Raw genomic sequence first — 13,349 nt, forward strand, 5'->3', positions numbered from 1 at the left:
TACCTCAAAGGAGGATGGAGTGAGGTGGGGATTGGTCTCTTCTCACATACAACAAGTGACAGGGCAGGAGTAAATGGCCTCAAGTTGTGCCAAGGGAGGTTTGGGTTGGATATTAGGAAAAATGTCTCCACAGAAGGTGTTCTGAAGTGTGAGAGCTCTAGGAAAGAGATTGGACTTGATCTCAACAATCTCTTCCAACCTCAAGAATTCTATGAATCTGTGATCTCATTACAAAGACAAATACTAATAATGCCCCAAATGCATCAAAACATTGCCACAAAACCAAAAACCCAAACCACAACACACTAAGATGTTAAGTGTCAGACAACAGTGCACCAGCACAGCACTGTGTTGTTTATGTGTGTAAAGGGTGAGTGCCAAAAGGATGGAGTCAGGCTCTGCTTGGTGATGCCCAATGAGAGGACAAGGGGCAATGAGTGGAAGTTAAGACATATGAAGTTCCATGTAAACATGAAGAAAACTCTTTTTTCACTGTGAGGAACACTGGAACAGGCTGCCATGGGGGGCTGTGGAGTCTTCTCTGGAGATATTCAAACCCCACCTGGACACATTCCTGTGTGGTGATCCTGCACTGGCAGGGGGGTTGGACTGGATGATCTTTCTAGGTCCCTTCCAACCCCTAACAGCTGGCTGTGATCCTGTGATTGTATGCATGCACCTACACTACTACATGAAGGCTTTCATCCACAGCCAGCATTAAGGGAGAGATCCTGTCAGAGGGCTGGGCTTACATTTGCTTAATTACCCTCTGCAGATGCTCATCTCCCAGCACATGCTGAGCAGCTCTGCTCCCAAGTTAGACACCTCAGTTCAATATCCACAGTCAGACCTTTTCAAGTCCAGTGGATGAAAATGGCCCTCAACAGGAAGGACATGGACCTGATGGAAAGGGTCCAGAGGAGGGCTAGAACAATGATCAGAGAGCTGGAGCACCTCTCATACAAAGCCTGAGAGAGTTGGGATTGTTCCAGCTGGAGAAGAGAAAACTCTGGGGAGACCTCCTAGAAGCCTTCCAGTACCAGAAGACAGCCTGCAAAAAAGCTGGGGAGGGGCTTTTTACAAAGGCTTGTAGCAATAGACCAGAGGCAATGGGTTTCAACTATAGCAGGGTAGATTCAGATTGACCATTAGGAATAAGTTGGTTTTTTACTCTGAGTGTGGGGGAACACTGGAACACATTACCCAGGAAGGTAGTGGAGGCCCCATCCTAAAGTCAGGCTTGATGTGGCTCTGAGCAATCCAGTTGGGGATGTCCCTGCTCAGGACAAGATGACCCTCAGAGGTCCCTTCCAACCCAAACAATTCTATGAAAACATGCTCAATGGTAGCATTTCCAAAGGAACACACAAAGGCTTTTCAAATCCTATGCTGTCTCCATCTCACTCTCAGGGAAAATACTGGAATGAATAATTAAACCCAAACAAACCCACCACAAAACCCCCTAAAACACAAAGAAACCCCCCTCCCCCCTAAAGAAAACCCCAAATACCAAACCAAGAATCAACAAATAACCCCTCAAACAAAACCACCACAAACACACACACAAAAAACCAAATACCAAACCAAGAATCAACAAATAACCCCTCAAACAAGCCACTAAAACCACACTTGCTCACTTTGAATGCTCTTACCATTAGAACCTACATCACCAGCCACTGAACTGGAGGGAAAAAAACCACCACCTACTTGAAATCCTAAATGAACACTGACATTTTCCTGTTTATATCCTTTTTTGTAACCTTTATATCCATAAGGAGGGATCTGTTTCTAAGTGCTGCGCTCGGTGAAGAAGCAATTCAATATTTAATCAAGGTTAATGGGGTATTATGGATCTGATTATAAGGATATGCCCCACGGAACTGCATGGAAAAGTCTCAGGATGTTTAAGTACACAGCTTATTTTCATCAGTATTAAATGCCTCCACACACTAGAAATCCATCAAAAGGCCAATAAGAGCATCACCTAACCACCCATGGGGGGGGGGGGGGTTACCACTGTAATGGTACAGTGGGGTAGCATCTGAATGACAGATGAATTAATAAGAGAGATTTATACATAGAATAAACCAGGTTGGAAGAGACCTTCAAGATCATCGCGTCCAACCCATCAACCAATCCAACACCCCCCAAGCAACTAACCCACAGCACCAAGCACCCTGTCAAGTCTTCTCCTAAAAACCTCCAGTGATGGCGACTCCACCACCTCCCCAGGCAGCCCATTCCCATGTGCAATCACTCTTTCTGTATAGAACTTTTTTCTAACATCCAGCCTGAATCTCCCCTGGCACAGCCTGAGACTGTGTCCTCTTGTTCTGGTACTGCTTGCCTGGGAGAAGAGACCAACATCCGTCTGTCTACAACCTCCCTTCAGGTAGTTGTAGAGAGTAATAAGGTCACCCCTGAGTCTCCTCTTCTCCAGGCTAAGCAACCCCAGCTCCCTCAGCCTCTCCTCGTAGGGCTTATGTTCCAAACCCCTCACCAACTTTGTTGCTCTTCTCTGGACTCGTTCCAGCAAGTCAACCTCCTTCCTAAACTGAGGGGCCCAGAACTGGACACAGTACTCAAGGTGCGGCCTAACCAGTGCAGTGTACAGGGGCAGAATGACCTCCCTGCTCTGGCAGCTGTATGTTGCCTTCTGCAGTGCAGAGTTTCAGCAGCTGAAAGAACAAAAAAGCCAACCACCAACAACTATTTGAATTCTGCCACAGGAGTGATAACTCTAAAGTTATCAAGTTCTCTTTGCCTGGGCCGTGCCAATCGTAGAAGTCAGTAGCACATTTCCAGCCCCACATGCAAACATGCATTAGCATTTCCTCAGGAGTTGGTTAGCTGAGTTTTAGGATGCTCCTGCATTGAAGTTGAAAGGTGTAGTTAAGGCTTTTTAGGTATGCAGGAGACCACAAATTTTGCCATCCATCACCACAGGCTATAAAGAAGGGCTCGACAAAATCATTTGTTAGATGTGACAGGTGTACAAACCTGAGACATTCATCCAATAGCTGCAATGGAGGCATGACAAGGTAATATTAATTGCGTAAGACAAGACATTTGAAAGTATTAGCTCAGCATTACCAGTCTATCTGATCCAATTAGGGCTATTCATCAAGGTAAATAACTGCTGGGAAACCAGTCTCTTATGTTGCTCTGCATACAGCCACAAGGTTCAGGCAAAGCGGTGCCTCGTGCATCCAGAGATTTCCCTCTGGCATCCAACCCACTTCACAAGGGAATGGCAGAATTCCCTGACTTGAATTGAAAAGGCCACACAATGTGGCAAAATCATGTCAAGCTTTATTCTAAGATCTCATCCTAAGCATGAGATCTTGTGTACATTCACAAATGGCTTTGCATGCCTTCATTTCCCCTGCACATCAATGTAAGTATTATGAAACATCATAGAATTGTTAGGGTTGGAAGGGACCTCAAGAATAATCTTGTTCCAACCCCCCTGCCATGGGCAGGGACACCTCACACTGGATCAGGTTGCTCACAGCCACATCCAGCCTGGCTGCAAACACCTCCAGGCAGGAGGCTTCCACCACTTCCCTGGGCAACCTGTGCCAGTCTTTTACCACCCTCATGGGGAACAACTTCTTCCTAACATCCAATCTGAATCTACTCACTTCTAGTTTTGTTCCATTGCCCCTAGTCCTATCTGACATGCTAAAAAGTCCCTCCCCAGCTTTCCTGAAGCCCCCTTCAGATACTGGAAGGCCACAATTAGGTCTCCTTGAAGCCTTCTCTTCTCCAGACTTAACAGCCCCAACTCCCTCAGTCTGTCCTCATAAGACAATGCTTTAGATTACTCTTCCCCTCCCCCCCCAACAGTGAACTTCTATTTAGAGGTGACTTCAAAGCATGGGCAGATTCCACTAGATGAAACTTGAGTTGTTAGAGGAGAAAGTACATTAAATATTGCCTTATTCCTTTTGTCACTGTGGTGGTACAACTCCCCCTACTCGTAGGCCACTCATACAAGGTGCAACTGCCCTCCCTGTGCCACACAGTACAGATTGTGACAGGCCATGGACTAGAGTATTAAGACACCTCCTTAAGATGCCTGGCAGATGCCACTACTATTCTTTGGGGACAACAAGGACAATCACTTCCTGAAGTGGACCACAGAATGGTGGCAACCCTTCAGCATGCTTGGCTCCTAGTTCCCTCATTGTCAGTTGATCCTCTTGGGTCATGGCTGAGAAAAAGGCGTATCAGAACCACAAGATTCAGTTCTGAGCTCGTGCCAGTATTGGGAAAATATCAGGACTCTCAAATGTCACTTGATGTAGTGTGAGGGGGTCCTGCCCATGGCAGGGGAGGTGGAACTAGGTGAGTCTCAAACTGTGCTGGGGGAAGTTTAGGCTGAAGGCAAGGAGAAAGTTCTTCACCAAGAGAGTCATACATCATAGGAATGTGCTGCCTAGGGAGGTGGTGGAGTCACTGTCCCTGGAGGTGTTCAAAAAAGGATTGGATGTGGCACTTGAAGCCATGGGTTTAATAGTCATAAGGGGTGACAGTGTGGACTTGATGATCTCTGAGGTCTTTTCCAACCTTATTGATTTTATGATTCTATGATCCTTGAGGTCCCTTCCAACCCTAACAAATCTATGATTCTAAGTACTAGACAAGTGGAAACCACAACATTGAAAAACTCAAGCTAGGCCAAAAGGGAAAAGCATCTGATGAAAGTCAGTCATCTTGGAGGCAATCAATAGTAATCCAAAATGGCACTTCTGGAGCTCTCCTGAATGGCAGCAGGCTTCATCCAGCCTCTCCCTTGAGGTGGGACCATCAACCAGCAAAGCTGACAGGGCCTGGCTGAGATCACTTCCTTGGGACTCAACTGCCACCCACTGAGAAGTGCGGATGAATTGTGAGCATTTATTCTAAGAGGAAATTTTGGCTATGGGTTAGCCTCCCTCACTCCACCTAAACATGTGTTTGGGTTTTTGTATTGCCTTTCCCGCCCCCTTCACTGTGGTCATCTATATATTTCACTGGCCAAGCATCACAGAGCATTAGGGGCTGGAAGGGATCTCTAAAGCTAATCCAGTCCAACTCCCCTGCCAGAGCAGCACCCTAGAGCAGATCACACAGGAACACATCCAGGCAGGTTTTGAATATTTCCAGAGAAAGAGACTCCACACCCCCCCTGGGCAGCCTGTGCCAGGGCTCTGTCACCCTCACAGGGAAAAGATTCTTCCTTACGTTCCCATGGCACTTCCTCTGCCTCAGCTTCCACCACTGCCCCTTGTGCTGTCCTTGGGCATCCCCCAGCAGAGCCTGGCTCCAGCCTCTGGGCACTCACCCTGCACAGCTTTAGCAGCAGCACTGAGGTCACCTCTCAGGCTCCTCTTCTCTAAGTTATGAGAGCCTGAAGGAGCTGAGGGATCTTTAAGGAAGATGTTCCACTCCCTTCACTATCCTTGTGGCTCTGCACTGGACTCTCTCAAGCAGTTCCCTGAGGTCCTTCTTGAGCTGAGGGGCCCAAAACTGGACACAATATTCCACATACAGTCTCAGCAGGGCAGAGCAGAGGGGAAGAACCTCTCTCGACCACCTAACCACATCCCTTCTAATACATGCCAGAATGGCATTGGCCTTCTTGGCTACAAGAGCACATTACTGTGTTTCTGTGTCTGTATATTCACATACTTCAGTTGGAGACACCTTGCAGTAAGTTAGTATGATTCTTGTCATCCTCTAGCCCACAACTAAGCCACTGCTTTACTAAGTCACTTGTTACATCAACTGCTACTGAAATCACCCTTTGATTTATCCCATTTTTCTCAATAAATCTGCAATTGCTGCTAAAGCTAACTGTGTCAAATAAATTCCTCTCCTAGAAAACTTTAATTAGCATGGATCTTCAAGAAGAATCATTTTGCCACACCAACACAAAGATGCAAAAGGAAAACATCAACATCTGCAAATACTTTTACAAGTATGAAAGGTTTATCACATGGCAGATTTTATGCCTTTCCAGTACAGTCAATTTAGTCAGTTTATGGTGCACAGAGTTGGTTGCTGCTTTTGATGGCATCATGTTTTACTGTCCTAAGCACTATTCGGGGCTGGTTTATCATGGGCAGTTCACAGCCCAAAGAGGTTAAACTGCCCACTGAAATGATGTTTTTCCATAGCTATACAACAGGTTTAGGACCAAAATTTCTCAGTGCTACTTACAGTCCAATAAAGAATTAAATGTCTAATCCTGACACTGGAAGGTAAAGTCACAGCAGGAGATTAATGACTCTAACAGATTGTTAAACTTTATAAAGAAGGGCAGTGGAAACCTATCTGTAACAAAAGCTTACCAAGAAACACTTTATTCACCATTTTCTGCTTAAGGTGCATTACAAACTCCAGTTTGCAGCTGCAGAGCACATCCAGATAGGTATTAATTTAATTGAAAGAGATGAAAATAAAGCCTTCTCCACAGCAGTTAAAGTGTGTCTCCTCTAATATGTTGTGAAATTGAGTTCTGGAGAATAAGGCAGTGACCATTAGAAGCTACTGCAGTCTACTGCTAAAGAGAAAGCCTTAGTCAATTCTGCACACTACAGCCTATAGAGTCACAGAATGGTCAGGGTTGGAAGAGAGCTCTGGAGATCATCTAGTATCAGCCCCACTGCCAAAGCAGGGTCACCTAGGGCAGGTCACACAGGAAAACATCCAGGCAGATTTTGAAAGTCTCCAGAGAAGGAGACTTCACAACCTTCCTGGGCAGCCTGCTCCAGGGTTCCACCATCCTCACAGTAAAGAATTTACTCCTCATGTTGAGCTGGAGCCTTCTGTGTTCCAGTTCATATCAATTTCCCCATGTCCCATTGCTGGCAACAGTGAAAAGAGACTGGCCCCTTCCTCTTGACCCCCACTCTTAATGTTAATGAACATTGATCAGATCCCCTCTCAGGCTGCCTTTCTCTAGGCTAAACAGCCCCACGTCACTCAGCCTTTCCTCACAGGAGAGATGTCCTATTCCCTTAATGAGGAAGATGTGACCAAAAAATGGTAGACTGGGGGATGTGGACACCAATGCCATCCATCACTTATGTCTCAATAGATTGAACAACAAGATCAGCATTTTCAGTATGTGTCACATTTGGACACTCCAACTGCAGATGTCTAGAATACACCACAGAAGATTGCTGCTTTACTCTGCTCTGGTGAGACCTCCCCTGGAGTACTGAGTACAAGTCTGGAGCTCTCAGTATAGGAAGGACATGGACCTGATGGAGCAGGTTCACTAGAATGATCAGGGGGTTGGAGAACCTCTGCTACAAGGACAGGCTGAGGGAGCTGGGCATGTTCAGCCTGGAGAAGAGAAGGCTCCATGGAGACCTAATAGCAACCTTCCAGAACCTGAAGGGGACTACAAGAAGGATGGAGACTGTTTCCAAAGGCCTGCAGTGACAGGATGAAGGGCAATGGCTTTAAGCTGGAAAAGAGCAGATGTAAATTGGACATTAGGAACAAGTTCTTTACTATGAGGATAGTAGAACACTGGAACAGGTTGCACCATGAGAGAGGTGGTTGAGGCCCCTTCCCTGGAGATATTCAAGGTGAGACTAGACAAGGCCCTAGGCAGCCTAACTCTATGGTTAGTCTTAAACCCACAACACACAGACTCATTTTGGGGGGAATTACAGACAAACTATGTGCAGTAATCTACACCAAGGCAGTAGAACTGCCTCTAAGTTCTGCCTCATGTTCCTCAGAAGCTGTATTGAAAGGCTAACCCCCAGCTCATGCAACTTCCTTCAGATTAAAAATAAAGCAGTAAATCATGCCCCTCTTTCAAAAAAGCAGGGGCAGCCATAGCTACTACACTCTTTGGATGCTGCCAGCCAAAAATGATCCATTCTAAATATGATGTTGCAGATCAAAGTTTCCTTCATTTGATGAAAATCTTACACAAAACTACCTGATGCGAGCATAGCCTCCTGAATTATGGCACCATATGTGCATCAGTAAACATTAATGTGGAGAGTAAATTAAACCCAGCCTTATAATTAGGCAGTAAGGAAATTACTGCAGACCTGAAAGAGTAAATCAGCAGTATGAAAACACTCTCTCCATTTCCTCTGAAACACTTCAGAGCACCATAAAACCCTCAATGTCACAGTGATAAACATCTAGCAGGAATGCATTCCGAGGGAGACAAAGGCACGTGCATCCAAATCAGTTCAAGTCAAAATCACAATTAAGGGCAATTTAAGGAACAGTTCATTGCCTCTAATTTTTTAGGTCAGATTTTTCAGACATTTTTTTCTAAAAATACCTTCCTGAAGTACACACAGCACTAAGTCCTCCAAATGAGAGCAGGCACAAAGAAGGTACTATACTCAACAGGGGGCCAGGGGGCTGAGAGTTCTTCCAGTCCAAGCAGGTGGAATTCAGAGTATGCCCACTTTTCTTGCCTTCACAAGTGGCTACAAACCACTTGGAAGCTGAGGGAGTAGAGGGCTTCATCAAAGGGAGCATTATGATCTCTGCTTTATAAGGCAATATTACACGTGAGTCCTGTCTAACACCTTTGTACAAGCTGCTAGAGAAAGCAGCCCTGATGTACACACAATGAAGCACACTAAATGAATACAGGAATCAAACATGCTGTGCTGGCACAGAAAAAAAATCCATATCAGCAGTTGATAGACTGCTTTCAGAAAGCCACCTTCCAGACTTCCATCATCAAGACCTCTAGAGTTACTGCAGATGAGACCATAACCTATTAAGCAACAAGGAACAGGTGAGGAGTTGTTAATGAGCAAGGGCTGATGCCACAGGTGGCCTTGAGTTCCAAGACATTTAGGCTGACTTATGGCTGTCTCCCTTTAAAAAAACACCAACATTTTGTCAAGAAGCATTTTCCTGTGGCAGAACAGGAGAACATTATCACACTGTGCTGTCCCTTGGGAACATCCGATACCTCACTACAGGTAACATAACACAACCTTAGCAAGACCCCTATAGATCGTCTATGGAAGCATGACCTTGCTTCAACTTTGCCTTCACAAAATAAATCTGAAGTAAAAAAAAAAATCATGCAAGACTATATTTTGAAACACAGAATTGTTTCAGTTGGAAAAGGCCTTTCAGATCATCCAGCCCAAGCATTCTCTAACTCTATCAACTCTGGTGCTAAGCTGTGTCCCCCAGCACCACTTCTCTGCCTCTTTGGAACACCTCCAGAAATGGTAACAAGATCTAACCTCCTTGGATATTTTGCTGCTACTTAACACTTACATGAAGTTTTCAATCTTCAAAACACTCTACCAACTCTCACAGATTCTCACAGTGCTCTGTGAGCTGGGTAAGGTCCATGACCCCCTCAGTCTCTGTTTTTAGCCCTCCTTAAATTACACAGACCATGAATTTTCTATTAAAAAAAAAAAATAAGCCATTGTCAAGATTTATAACCTTAACTGGTGCCCTCTTTTCTGCAGCAAAGGACACCTCAGAACCTACCTTTATGGTAATGAAAGGCAGAATTTGCCTCCCCAGCCCTTCTGAAAAGCCACATGCTGCTGAAGTGTTGGCTGGCTCTATAGCTTGGGTGTATAAGGACTAGCAAAAACCCACCTTGAGACTCCAATCTGCTGGGTGTCTAAGTGCAGAAGCGGCTTGGCCATGGCTCCATACACATGAAAAAAGATAAGCTTTTACAAAGCATGGCCTTAAAACCCAAACCACTCTCTGAAGGTGTGCTGTCTGCTGACTTCAAAGGAGAAGAAACAGAAACCAGGTTCCTTATATTATCACCCAATTTCCATACTTGACATCAGCTGGTGTGAATTCCCAGGGTTCTCTTGGGGTTTTCTCCCTCCCCCCACCCACTCAACACAAGGTTTTATTCCTTTGGGGGTGCTGTTCAGCTGCTAAAAGGAGTTGGTTATCAAAAATGTCTTTCAAGTTTGACTAGAAATGGGTTTTCTGTTTTCTTCTGAAGATATTAGTTTTGTTTTGCTTTCTGAGTGCTCATACTTCCCTAGGGCTTATATCTTACTGTGCAGATGGTGTGTACCTCTCAAAGCTGGTACAACACAGATAAGCCCAAGTTGAGGCAGCTTCACCTTCAGAAGCAACTAGATATTTTTTTTTCCCCCTATTTTTCAGATTATTCCTCTAAAACTGGACTGTAACTCTTGCTTGCCTTCATACAGCATTGTGGAAGGCAGAGAGGATAAACCAAAATGAATAAATAAACACATCAGCAACTCATGATTTAGGGCAGCAAGACTGCATTTCTAGGTGCTGCTGGCCCTCCCTGCAGCATTTGTCAAGTCATCTGATCCATACATAAGCCAGTAGCTTGGCTGAAAATTGATGAGGACAAAAGTTTCCTGTTTTGGATGGGTGTTTTCTTCCAAGTGTTTACCCAGTGTAAAGAAGCAAGCTATCCACAGGCAGACATTGACGTTCTCAGACTGAAAACATTAGATAAGTGTCTATCCATAACACAGTTTGCATTGTATGGGTTAGCTGCAACAAAAGCTGTTCCTAACAACACATTTGTGTTTTCTGGTTTAGGTGTCCCCTTGCTGTAATGGCAAGAGCTAATATTAATGGATTTTGTGCCGAGAGGCTCCCCAGAGTCTATGTCAGTTTTTGCAGGTTTCAAAGTGTCAAAGAAGTAGTTTTGTTTGGTTTGTATTTTACTGTAAACAGCTTTCATAAACAGCAGTGATACATCTTAATCTCACTGGAAGTGAGTGACATAAAGAGCAAATGGAAATACACTGCCTCTCAAGAGCCAGTAAAAAAAAAGGCACTATAAGGAAGCCGAAGAACACTGTGAAGCTTGTTAGCCAGTTCAGCCTGTTGTAACCCACATTAAATAAAGTACAATGGATTCTGAGCACTTTCAGAGACCTCTGGAGTAGGTAAAAACTGGGTATGACCAAAAAAATTCTCCCCAGGATTTAATGTTTTTAAACCAAATTTCCATGAACAAATTACAGGAGGGATTTGCCTGATTGACCTTCAGCCTCAGAATGTTTGACTTGTAGCCTAATTGTTATAGATGACTACAGGTAAAAGTTTTTGGTAACAGTTTTGTTGGCACTAAAAGATCTTAAAAAGGTAATAAAAGGCAATAAAAGAATATATTCATAACACTAATCAAGCTACCAAACAACACTGATAAAGACTAAAAAGATAAGGAGTATAATAATTACAGCTGTGCAATGGAAGGCAGGCATGCCACAGGGTGTAGCTGATGAAAGATTAATGAAGACCATGCCTGTAGTCCACCAAATGCCTTAATCCACCAATATTCATCATCAATATTCATCATCAATGTCATCCATCAATATTCATAAGAGGGAGACAATTCATCCAAGCACCAGAATTGGGAGAGTTAGATAATGGTTGGACTAAATGATCTCAAAGGTCTTCTCCAACCAAAATGATTCTGTGAGGGGCACTGAGTTGCTGGAGTTTGTCCAGAGAAGGACAACAAGGCTGGTGGGGTGCCAAGAGCATGATTTGGAATGATTTCATTTCAGCCAGGCTCTGCTGGGTGATGCCAAATGGCAGCACAAGGGGCAATGGGTGAAAGCGGAGGCATAGGAACTTCCATGGAAATAGGAGGAAGAATTATTTCCCTGTAAGGGTGATGGAACACTGGAACAGGCTGCCCAGAGGGGTTGTGCAGTCTCCTTCTCTGGAGGTATTCAAGACCCGTTTGGATGTGTTCCTGTGTGATCTGCTCTGGGTGACCTTGCTCTGGCAGGGGGGTTGCACTGGATGATCTCTCGAGGTCTCTTCCAGCCCCTAACATTCTGTGATTCTGTGATTCATTTCAATCTACTGCAGAGAACATTGCAGACAGGCTGAAATCCAGAGTGGTGCACATAGCTGCTCTTCAGGAGAAAACTAATGGCTTTGGTGATTACACCTTGCAGGGAAACCGACTGGCTAACACAGACTGAACAAGCTCAGCTGCTCAACTGGAAGGGGACACAAGGCACAGAGTGGATGGCAGCAGGGCAGGAGGCAGCAGCACTAACAGGTGGGCTGCCAGTGGTGGTGACAGCAGAGCAGCTGCTGCCCTGCCATGCAGCTCCAAATGATCTATAGACCATGTTGGGCCTCGCTAGGCAGCCACTTGCTGTCTTAGCCAAACTCTTTGGTGTGTCCTTCCTGCTCAGCTTTGTTTCAATGTCACCACAGAGTTGTGAGGCTTGGAGCTCTGCATGTGCGTGCTGCTCTATGATGAGCTGGAGTCAGGCTCAGTATTTCTTTACCCCCATGGAGATAAACCAACCAAGCAACATAACTGGCATCAACGAGCACCCTGCTGCTGGGTCTAGCCTCCTGTACCACACACTGCTTGGTTTAGCTTTCAGGTTTTGGGTGTTTTTTTTGTGGGTTTTGGTTGGTTGGATGTCTTTTTGCAACAGACTTGAGCACTGGGGGTAAAAAAAAAAGACCCCAAATCCTGCCACCTGGCACAATTTATCAGCCATGGAGCCCTCTGCTTTTCCAAACTGTTTAAAATCAAGCAAGAGATAGCTATGGGTTGGTGAGACCCATCTGCTTCCAAGAACTTGCTCATTCTGACTTCCTATGGGTTGGTGAGACCCCTCTGCTTCCAAGAACTTCCTCATTCTGACTTCTTTCTTACTAGCAGTTGATATAGACATATAATTAGATACAACCACCATAGCCCTCCAACGCTCAGGAGGGTTTAAATGATTAGTACAAAAGAGGCAATTCCATCAGAATGGGAAATATTTCTATGACTGTGAATGGTGAGATGGAATTCTAGCAGCATGTATCCCACCCACAGTCATTTCACAGGTCTCCATGTTCTGGAGGTAATCAAACAAAATCTCGAGAAATAAAGAGCTGAGTAACCTGAAGAGTGAAAGAAAAAGCAGTCTTAGATGGTTGACTGCTGAAGCCATGCTAGGGAGCCTGCCTGCCACATTAAATATATACATACCTTCTCCATTATCCAAACTAGATTGTCTAGTTTTATGGTGGTAATATTAAGCTTCAACAATCTGACAAGTAAGGCTACTCTAAAAGGGATTCACTGAGTGACCTCATTCATGTTGCTAAAGATGTGCAGGGTGAGTGTCAAGAGGCTGGAGCCAGGCTCTGCTGGGTGATGCCCAAGGACAGCACAAGGGGCAATGGGTGGAAGCTGAGGCATAGGAACTTCCATGGAAATAGGAGGAAGAATTATTTCCCTGTGAGGGTGATGGAACACTGGAACAGGCTGCCCAGGGGGGTTGTGCAGTCTCCTTCTCTGGAGATATTCATGAACCATTTGGATGAGTTCCTATGTGATCTGCTGTAGGTGATCCTGCTCTGGC

The 13,349-nt window shown here is 45.0% G+C and overlaps 1 protein-coding gene across 2 annotated transcripts in view; it reads right to left on the minus strand.

Moving 5' to 3' along the window:
• Positions 1-13,349, minus strand: part of CTNNA2 (catenin alpha 2) — a 698,580-nt gene that overhangs the window by 156,815 nt on the left and 528,416 nt on the right. The gene's annotated exons all lie outside the window — the stretch shown is intronic.

Source organism: Dryobates pubescens, chromosome 23 (genome assembly GCF_014839835.1).
Source record: "Dryobates pubescens isolate bDryPub1 chromosome 23, bDryPub1.pri, whole genome shotgun sequence".
In the NCBI taxonomy this organism is placed as follows: domain Eukaryota; kingdom Metazoa; phylum Chordata; class Aves; order Piciformes; family Picidae; genus Dryobates; species Dryobates pubescens.